The 10,984-nt window shown below is 41.6% G+C and overlaps 1 long non-coding RNA gene across 1 annotated transcript; it reads left to right on the top strand.

The window, feature by feature from the left end:
- Positions 1–227: 227 nt before the first annotated feature.
- LOC144340657 (uncharacterized) lies at positions 228–9,873 on the top strand. The gene is made up of 3 exons (XR_013416903.1): positions 228–478; positions 5,012–5,211; positions 9,786–9,873. It is a non-coding gene; the product is annotated as an uncharacterized LOC144340657 (long non-coding RNA).
- The last annotated feature ends 1,111 nt before the right edge of the window (positions 9,874–10,984 follow it).

Raw genomic sequence — 10,984 nt, 5'->3', positions numbered from 1 at the left:
AAAGAAAGAAAGAAAGAAACCCCTTTGAAACCAGTGAGCCTGTGAATGGCAAATGGGAACTCCAGCAGTCTGGAAGGAGGCAGGAACAGGCTTTCCCTAAAGAGAGCCAGTCTGTCTGCGGCCATGGAGAAAGCAAGGTCTAAAGTTCAGGGACCAGTTCATGAGATCTGCCTGGCAGTGTTGCTGCGGCTGGGGAAGGAGCCACTCTTCTTATGTAATGGGAAGCAGGCTTACAACACAGGCTACCAGGAGTGGCTTCCAGTGAAAGCGACCTGCGCTCTGCAGTGGCTGTCTGCCATGGGAACTGGTTTCACAGTCAGGTCCTGCTGTGTTGGCATCATGTTTCATGAGGAGAGCTTTATAGATCTTTCATTATTATTCCAGAAAGAAAGATTATTAATCAGGTCAGCACCAGTCCTCCCATTTAATCAGTGGAGAAACTGGGGTGAGCATTTGCCAGTTCTAGCTCCATTCTAAGGTGAGTAACTTTGAAGCATCCTGCCTGGGATGCTGTGACCCAGCCCCCTGGGCACAGCCGGGGTTCCCTAAATTGTGGCGAATGGTAAAACGTAACAAGCAAGGGAGACACACGCCAGATCTGGAAGGAGTTCGTCTTTTGGTTTGGGGGATTTTTTTTTTTTTTGGTGCTGGGAAAAGGGAAGGGAACTGGGGTGGTCTCTACTATTTCAGAAATGTAGATTTTTTACCTTAAATTGTGTCAACCCAGAATATTTTTGCATTTTTAAAAATTATCATGGGACTATAGTCTGCGTTATGAACAATTTCCAAGTGTGACTTCAACTGGAAACTTTATTAGCTCATTCAGGCATGACTTGTGTCACTTAACAAACTGCTTCTTCAGTGCAGGAAACAAACGTACTTTCAGGGGTGCACTGCGTCTAACACGCACAGGAGTTCTTAATTCTGCCCACAAGGAACTGGCCTATTACCTATTATCACATGCTTAAAAGGAAGGTAGCAACTATTCAGGTCAAGTTTTGCAGTGAAGAAAAATAAAATGTGACTTGCCCTATAGAATAAAACTCTTCATATTTGTATCATAGACATCTAAAAAGCATTTTCACACAGCACAAACATAATACCAGGCATAATTTTTAAAAAAGCATTTACTTAACATAAACTAAAGTAAAATGCTTGCTTAATCTAAAAAAGCATTTTCATACAGCTAATGTAATCCTCACAACCATCCTTGTTTTATAGATGAAGCACCTGAGGCTCTGGGGTGGAAAGTAACTTGCCCATAGCTTCTCAAATGCTCACGTCAGAGCCTGAACAGTCCTCAACTCCAGTGCTCCTTCCTCCTCACCTCCACTTCCCCAATTAAAGAGGGAGTCAGGTTTTTTCCAACTAGTACTCATCTCTAATTATAAGACAAAATGCCTTCATCCCCCTTTCCCCAACAAGATCTTCCCCTGCTCTGAATTTTTGGTGAAATCATAATTCCGTGATGATACATCTTCTTTCTTCACTACTCTCTCCCCAACCAAGTACGGGGCCTGTCTCCTATTGCAACCGACATTTGTGAAAGGAAGGATAGAAGAGAAGAAAGAAAAAAGAGGGGCAGGGAGGGAGGGAAGACTCTTAGAAAATTCATCTTTTCTCACTACCCCAGCAACTAACCAACCCTAAGTGTTTTGAAGCACTTAATAGGTGCTCTGTATTCTGCTAGGATATAAGAGAGGTGCCAATCAGGGATCCCACCCTAAGGAAAATTATAATATAGCAAAAAGATAACAAAAAATGGATCAAGTAGAGAAGAAAACAATGTGAGACAGACCATTTGATGGGGAGATGAGAGCTGGAGAGAGGAGAGGAGGGAGCCAGGGGAAGGCTCTGCAGGGAGGGGCTCTGGGGCAGCATGAGGCTGCCTGGGTCCTGCCTAGGGCACAGAAGAAAGTGCAGGAGTGCAGGCTGACACAGGATCAACTTGATTCCCTGTGTTTTACGTGCTCTACGTGAGAAAGGCTGAGAACCCCAGAAGGTGACACTTGCTACTCTGTAGGCATGAAGTGACTCCGTGAGTCATTGCCAGAATGTCAAAGGGATTTCTTAGTCAGGAAACAGTCTCTGCCTTGTTGTTTATGATCAACAACTTAGACAAACAGAAGTCTAAATTGAAAACAGGCCAGCACAGAGCCCCAGCCCCTCGGACCAGGCCGTGCCCCATTTACAGTAATTGCCCTTGGCCACACCCAGCCTCTCGCCAGTGCAGTGAAGCCTGAGACTCCTGGACCTACGACCCTGCTCTTTGCCCAGCATTTCACTCAAGGGGAATTGACTGACATTGATCCAAAGCACAATGCACATACTATGATATGTTCAAATAATAATAGTAACTTGTGGAGTGGATTTGTCATTTCCAGGTAAAATATACAAAAAGCTCCATCCACAACACACCACGTAATTCCCATTAGGCAGAATATGACAGGCATAGCTTGAAATTTAAAATAACATTCTGCATTGGAGGAAAGGTAGCTTTCATGATTTAGATAGAAACAGTTTTAACAGATAATGTTTATCTCCTGTTGGACAAACTTGTGTCCTTGAGTAAATGACTTCGTATTTTTGGCCTCAATTTTCTCATGAGTGTAGTGCTTAAGCAGGGGGTAGGAATAATCTCTACGCTTCCTTACAGCTTTGAGATTCAGTGAATCTAATCTCTGTATATCCCTGAAGTAGAAAACAACAATAAAAGCCATGTAATCTACTCATGAAGAGCATTCAGGTCCCTGAATATTTGGAATGACCAGTAAGCAACATCAGCCTGCTTCTCAGAACTCTCAAATGGTAGACCATTATCCATTATCTCTTTCCTTGTAACTGAGATCAGTCAAAAGACCTGGAGAGTTCGCAATGCTGTGGGAGGGTTATTTTAGTAGTGTTTGTTTTCCTGAAGTATTATCAAGTCATTTTTGCCCTAAAAAAATCGTCATATAATTCTGCAACCAAACGTTCACAGTATCGGCAAAGAAAGAGACAGAGAGAGACAGAGAGACCCAGTCATGAAACTAGAAGACAGATTTTAAGTCCACTTATTACTCAGATGACCTTTGGTTCTCAATCTTCAGGACCTCAAAAGACTTCCTCTCTTAAAAGGGGGAAGGAGGCAAGAAGAATGCCTTCCATGTCTAGCTCACAGGTTTGCCTGAGGGAGACAGGAGATAGTTGGTGTAAAAGTGCTTCATAAAACTTAACGTGTTCTACAAATGAAAGGGATATTTTTTATTGCAAACCATTGTTCTTGTGACTGGAGGAAGCTGGATCTATAAGCACAGTAATCGCTTAAACATGTGTTATAAACTTAAGCCTAAAAGTTAATGCCTTTAGCAAAGGAAACATTATTTTTATTATTACCATTATGGAGAGGACAAAGAGAATTCAGTGTTAATCTGAAGGAAACTCACCATGGGAGCTCCACCCTGTAAGGATTATTAAACTTGTGACAACACAGGTAACCAGACAACTACAGCACCTCCTACTTTGAAGCAACACTGGTGATGATGGCATAACTCACCCTTTCCTTAGTATCGGGTGCAGCTGGCACCAAAAACAACACCCATGCCCAGGTGACAACTGCGCCAACCTGGGTCAGCATCTCACCTCCTCATCAAGAGCAATCCCAGGACAGAGACCTGGAATGCTGGGGTGAAATCTCTACCCGAGGGTCTTGGTCGGCCAAGGAGATCTGCAGAAGAGCTGAATTCAACAGCTATTTGCTCTCCCAGGCCAGAAGGGAATTTTTCCACAGAGAAAGGAATACCTCTGTCATCTGAATTGGAATACTCATGACAAGTAGCCTGAAGAGTCATCAGTCAAAAACAAGGGTTGGGCTGGGTTACTCTTGACTTTCTGCATGTCTTGCAGGGCAGAACTTTTCCTGAAAATCCTGATGTTCAGATGTTTACAATTACAGGCAATGAGGCTCAAAGAGCCAGCCTCATGGATCACTTGTGTTTTATTTTTGGTTTTGTTTTCATTAGATGCAACACTGAGCTGAGCCACGAGCCTTCCAGGGAGTTGCACAACCTCAGCTTTTAGAGATTGTGTTTCATGGTCACGGAAAAAAAAAATAATTGGATTTAATAAGTTTTCACAATCATATTATCTACTTAACCTTCCAAGATCATTACTCATTTAATTGTTAAGCCCCAAGGAAAGATCATAGGGTAGGGGTTATGCTAGTCAGTCATTACAATTTGAGAGAAAATCAGATTCTTAACGATTGATGTAAAATCTGTATGTAATATCAAACGTTTTAAGTGTTCTGATTTAAACCCCTTTTATTTGAAAGAATTGGGCTCCTTTGATACTTGTTCTCATTACAGAATGAAAACTTATATGTTACATATGATGCTTATGTTTTTGCACATAAATATATATTTACATGTGATATTGATATATCTGTTTATGCATAGATTTTATAGGTCTAAAATGACAAAATATAAGCCTCAAGCTGTGGGTGACAGGTTTTTTTGTCTGTTACTCTGTTGTATACCTTTGCACTCTCATCCCTTATAGGAGAGGAACTACAACTAGGGATTTTAGGGTCATTAGAACAATGTGTCCCCCTCCCCAGGGTGGATAGCACACAGAACACACATAGTATATATAGGATAAGGATGCTTCAGTCCTGTAGGGAGTAAATTCTTTGCTTAGCTCTTAGAATACCACAACAGGTCAATCAGGTTGTAAGAAGCTTTAATTAGCTGTTCCACAAATTAGAGCATTCTTCAAGCTCGAAAAGATGTTTTCCATCTTGACACCATCTAAAGGAAAATCTTGAACGAAAGACTCACTCTCAATCTGGTTCATATTCTCTCATTTACTTCTATGGGATTAAAGCAAAACAAAAGCACTTTTTAAACTCCCTATACAGAGTGTACTATAATTGGATTCCTTGTTCCTCTTCCAAGCCAAAGCACTGGCTCTGCATCGTTTCTGCCAAGTTTTTTCTCCACGCTGCAATGTCCTTGTTTGTGTTCTCTCCCAGTGTTCCAGGTTCTACTGTCAACCCAGCTCAGGCTGTCCCACATCCTCCCACAGAGGTCTTGCTTTGTTTTGAGAAAGGCTCAACAGAAGGAGGAAGTTCCATGTGCGTATCCATGGTGCAACTGAAACGCCACCCCAGGAAGACTAAGGCCTCATGGTGGGTGACAGCCAAGGTGACAGCTGAAGATGAGGCTGGCTGAGGTAGGACAATCCCACCAAAGTGTAGCAGACACCAGCAGCCTCTCTAGGCTCCCAGCAATCCTAAGGCTGAAGAGGACTTTCCACATCTAGGCCTGACAGCTTTCCCTAGTAGGTCTGCACAAAGCCTACAAAGAAAGTCTTAGGCCTTAGGTTTCCCTGCAATGACTTTCTGCAGTAGGTGGAGGAAGGGAAGAAAAAACCTATCTCTGTGGAAAAACCACCTTATAAGTCTTTCTATAAATTGCAGTAGAACAAAGGAAAAGTATATGTTCCTGATTAACCGTTTCTTTCAGAGGGATGTGGAAGAGTAGGAAGCAGTATTGTAATAAAATCAAAACCTTATTTATTCTATGAAGATTACAAATCCATTTGACATTAGATAATTCCTTAATGAGGTGGTCAAAACAAAAACAAGTTGGCTAAATTACTGTTCTAATTTTCAAAAGAATGCTTTCAGTGAAAAATTTCTTTATGAACACATAATACGGTTGGTGTTTTGTTACTTGGTTGATACAACTGAAAGAGCACACCAGAAGATTCTGTACACCCACATCAACCGTCACTGCAATGGCTGAGGATAACCACAGTGTGTTCCAATCATCATCTCCACCCTACCCCACTCCACTCTCCCCACTCTGGCCTATGGCCAATACTGGCCTAGTTCACTTTCTTTGTCTCTTTTCCAAAAGCAACCGACTCTTCTCAGTGTGCCTCCCAGAGCATCATTCCAAGTATTACTCCTGATCCTCTCATCAGTGTCCCAGTAACAGAGTCTTAACCAAGAGATCTCATCAGGACTACCTGCTCCAGGGCACAGGCCAGGCTGAGGTTGGCAGAGACACCCCACAGAGGCCCAGAGCTTCAGGGGCTTCTAGAACCACTCTCCCCTCCTGAGGCCCCCACAAGAGGGGAACACTTTCCATCTCTGTACCCACCACCCTCATTCACATTCACATGAAATGTTTTGGAACCATTTAACTTCTACTCCCCCGGCTAGTACCTAAGCAAGACAAAAATTGACTTTAATAACATGGGCATTCATTTAAAAAAAAAATCCATTGAGAACCTACTCTGAAAAGCACTGTGCTAGGTGCTAAGGATACAGAAATGAAAAGACAAGTAGATCAAGGTGGTGGGTGTTAACCATAGTCACTAAGGTCATGCCAGTTCCTTTGTTCTGACTCTGATCATTACTAAACTCTTAGTTTTATATGGGCTTTAAAACACTTAGACAGCCTGATCTCACTTGATCTTCACGACAATCTTGTTGGAAAAGGATTGTTCACTGGTAGATGAAGAAACTGAGGCTTAAGAGGTGGTGAGTGATTTAACCCTAAGTCACACAGCTAGTAAGTGGTAAGATTGGGAATGATACTTGAAATTTTTAACTATAAATCCACTGCTTGCTGCATGCATCATCCAGCCTCTTTAGGGTCAAGGTGAGAAGTATTTTTCCAAGAAATACTCTGATAGTAACACAGCAACAAACAAGTCTTGAACACCTACCATATGCAAAACCTGTCCTGGCCTCTGGGAAGAACATGTCCCAATACAAAGATGAATGCAATATTGTCCCTACTCAAGGGAGTTAAGTGAAGGTGAGAAAAGTCACTGGCTGTGAACAACTAATTCAAGAAGTTCATTATGTGGGGGAAAGGGAAAGAGAAAGTATTGTGTGGAGGTCGGAACCTAAAGGATCCAGACTGAACTCTGGCATTATGTTTGGGAGCTGCTATCTTTATAGCTCTTCCCAACTACTCTCAGGCCAAAAAACAGAAAGCAAATATATGGTTTTCCATGCAGACTTTTCTACAGTAGGGAAAGTGTGCAGTCCCACTGACACACATAATCTGACTTATAAGAACTACCTCCTAAATTAATAAGTTAAAAGAGTATTTTAACAACAATGAAAAAAACGTCTTTGAAATTTGGCAACTGTGTATGAGTCCTCAAGAACCTAAAAACTTCCAGAGAAGTGATAAAGTGAAGTGTTTTTACCTATAAAGCTAAAAAGTGGATTTTGGACCATCATGATCATCTATGAAATTCTACATAAAATAGTCACCTCATCTCACTTTGGACATCTATTCAGCTTTGAAACTTCACAGAGGGAAGCAGGACAAACTGAAGTCGCTGTTGTTTCTTCTGGAGGATCAGGAAGAATTCAATGAGAGTTGACATTGGCCATCCTGGATGGCTGAGAAAGTTCTGCTCACAGCCAGTGGCAGCAACTCTGGCAAGAAAAGAGCTCTGGGGCAAGTCAAATGCTTCTTAACACAGGAATATCAGGATAGTTATTGAGCCAGAAGGAGGGTCAAAATGTATTCCCCTCATATGGGATTAGATTGTGCTGCTTCTGCAGACAACCAGTGCTTTCTTTATGTAGGAATATTGTCCCTGTGAAAACTCAGCCATGCTGTTCTGTTCCCTGCTTGAAAGGCCAAACAGGAAATGGGGCGCCCCACCAACTCAGAGCCCACCCTGACCTCTCCCGGCTGTGAAACCCAAATGAAGCCTCCTTTAGTGTCTGGCATATGCTGAAGACAATGGAATGGCAAGGTACCTGAAGACAGGTGCTGTACTTCCTACAGAAGAAGAAGCTAGAACCTAGATCCTGGGAGGTTCAAGAAGGGGAACAGTGGGAGGAGAAAGAAGACTGAGGGGAGGGAATGGAAGAGAGGAGGAGATATGTGACAACCACTTTTGGAAACTGTCGTACCCTTGTGTAGTAGAGGGATCAGGACGTTTCTGATCATGTTCTACTGACCTGCTCTGCTAGGTGTACTAGATCTTTGAGTAAAGCACTGTGCTTACCTGCTTCTCTGTACAGAGATCTAAAAAAGACAGTCAGCTTTCCCTATGGATTATCAGGAGTATCATCACTGGCTATTAGTCTTTGATTTATTTTTAAGCTACCCAGGATTCATTTAAGGCATTTATTTTATGCTTAAATTAATCATAGTTACTTTCTGTTGCTTGCAACCAAAGGATTCTAGCTAGTCTCTCCCTAATTTTTCCAACATTACACTTCTAAACTCACCTAGATCAGCATCTACATTCTTCTTGCCTTCTTGTTACAGTGAAAGGAGCATCCTCTCTTAATTCCTTGGTGGACTCTAGCCCCTACCTACTTCCACACTTTTAGGAACCCCATTCCTTGGGTTACCTTCTCTTTTCTGCATCATCAGTCTCTCCCTGCCTCCTAGATGACTCCCACTCCTTGCTCCTACATTCCCCATGATCACCACTTCTTCTCTCTACTTCACTTCATAGCCACTCTTCTGTAGAGAGATGTCTAGACGTGCTGCTTCCACTTCCTCACTTCCCAAGTCTCTCTTCAACCCACTCTTGTCTGGCTTTTACCTATAACACGCCACTGACAGTGAAACCACTCTCACAAGGTTACTGGTGGCCTCCACATTGCCAAGTCCTTTGGATATTTTCCTGTTCTTGTCTTAGGAGGCTTTTTGGTGGTACTGACCTAGTTGGCCACCCCCTCCTTCTTGAGGGCTGTCCTTGTTTCATGAGCAGGCTGATCTTGCTGAGAACAGCAGCCATGGGAGCTGTGAGAGCTGGGGAGCCAGGAGACCCAGTGGAGGTAGGATAGAACCTCATCCCATTCTTAGAGAGCAGAACGTGTGGTCTTGTTGAGTATTTCAGATCGTTGCATTCGCCTAAGTAAAATCTTTCATTGACATCCCACTATTTGGAGTAAACTCCATACCCTTTAAAATATCCTCAAGGAAAACCCCAAGGAAACTGGCCCTATCTACATCCCCAACATCAAAGGTATTCTCTTGACTTAACCAATATCCCACATATTCGTTTTAAAACAGGAAGAGGTGCTAAAGAGTTGTTTTCTTCTGGTTTTGTTTTTGTTTTTGTTTTGAGCTACATAAAGCCATTGTCGTACTTAAAATAGAAAGCAAGGGACGGAAATGTTATCAGCAATTGAATCAAACAAATATTTATTCAGAACTGTCTATCACTACCAAAAAGATTTGGGACAGCGCAGGCCCATTCTCATCCTGGGAGTTTGCTGGTCTTTCAAGCAAACAAAACCATAACCACCTTCTTATTACTCAGTGCTTTTTTTTGGTATTGTCTCACTATCCACAGTCACCACAACCAAAGATAACACAGAAAGCCTGTCCTGACTTGTAATATATTGGGTAGACAACATCTCATAGAGTCTAATGTTTTATCCATGTAAATTAAGATGAAGTTTAAGCCAGTGGGTGAAATTGTTAGATGCCTAAGAAATGTGATGAAGTAATTGACTGGAACTAAAAACAACAGTTAGCATTAATGCCAGACTTGTCTTTCCCTTTTTCCCATGCTATGAGTTTTTGAGATATGACTGCAATCCTGGAAGTATATACTTCTGGTTCATTTCACATTTTTGCCTTGTACCATTACTCCCAGGGATAAATCAACATCCGTGATGAGATTCATACAGGAACTACCCCACCACCTCAGTTTGTATTGTTTTCATGTACAGCACACACTACGTCCTTTTGAAAAGTTTGTAAGCAAAATTGCAAACTGCCTTGTTTGGTTCTGTCTCTTGGTAGAGATACCCACATACTCATAGATCAAGAAAAGAGTGGCTTTCTTTATGACATGGAGCTAAAAAAAAAAAAAAAAAAAAAAAAAAAAAAAAAAAAAAAGAAAAGAAAAAGAAGAAGAAGAAGAAAACAGTGGCTTTCTATGAGGTAAGTAGGTGGACCAAGGGTAGTGGTTTTCAAAGACCAACAGAATTAAAATCTCTAGTTTTCTAATCTCCTGTTTTTGCCTCCTGTTTGCAATGGTCTCTGTTGGGGACTAAGATGGACGACCTTCTTCTGCACAGGCATCACTTGACAAAGTTAACTCAGCCAAATATTCATCTGGATTTTATCAACTTGATGTGGTTAGGAAAATAAAAGTGATTTCAAGAACAAAGTACAAAGTCACACAATAACTCCCTTTTTAAATAAAAATAGATTTTTTAAAACTAAATGACATTTTTTCATCTTCTCTTTTTTCTCTTGAGTTAATTTGCTTTGTTATTTTATCTTCTTCCAACATCTTCTTCCCCAACATCTGGGTGTAACTGAATTGAAAGATTCTTTCTTGGTTCCTTTTTCTGAAGAAGGTGCATGTAGATGTGACTGGCCTAGGACAGTCTGAAACAGGCACAGAGCCTGCTAGATCATTGGCATTGCTACATTATAACAATTTGCCTTCAAGAAACTTGAGCTTTAGCTTTAGTAACTGAGTGAGTCAGAGGAGATCAGAAAGAGATTCAGCAGTATTCACTATAGTCAGTCAAAAAATGAATCAGTAGGAATTTGCTAAAAACCCCTAGGAGTTCGGCAATCATTTTAGCACTATAAGATTTATAGAAGAAAAACAGCTGACCCATTCTTCACAAAGCTTGTGACCTAGGAGAGGAAACATGATCAATGGCAAATTTTCTTCGTCTTCTTCACCAGGTCAGTTATTAGTTACGTGTTCTTAGGAAAATTTACCACTATTGAACCTTAAGATAGGCAGAGATTTAAAATCAGCACATGTCCCTATATAAATGTAAGGATCTGGTTTCCTAGGGCCTGCTATTTAATTCCCAGCACACCGGCAGCACTTACAATTTTCCAACGTCTCCCTATTCCCTTATGCTTTCTATTTATTTGAATGTTGGTCTCTCTTCCCACCTTGGGGGATGGTGGTAGGTGGGAGTGCGAAGATTCCCTTTGATTGTTGGAATGACCGTAGCCATCACCAACTAGAC

This window comes from Macaca mulatta, chromosome 4, assembly GCF_049350105.2.
Source record: "Macaca mulatta isolate MMU2019108-1 chromosome 4, T2T-MMU8v2.0, whole genome shotgun sequence".
Taxonomy (NCBI): Eukaryota; Metazoa; Chordata; class Mammalia; order Primates; family Cercopithecidae; genus Macaca; species Macaca mulatta.
The sequence above is the reverse complement of the archived record's forward strand: the minus strand, read 5'-3'. Positions and strand labels throughout refer to the sequence as shown.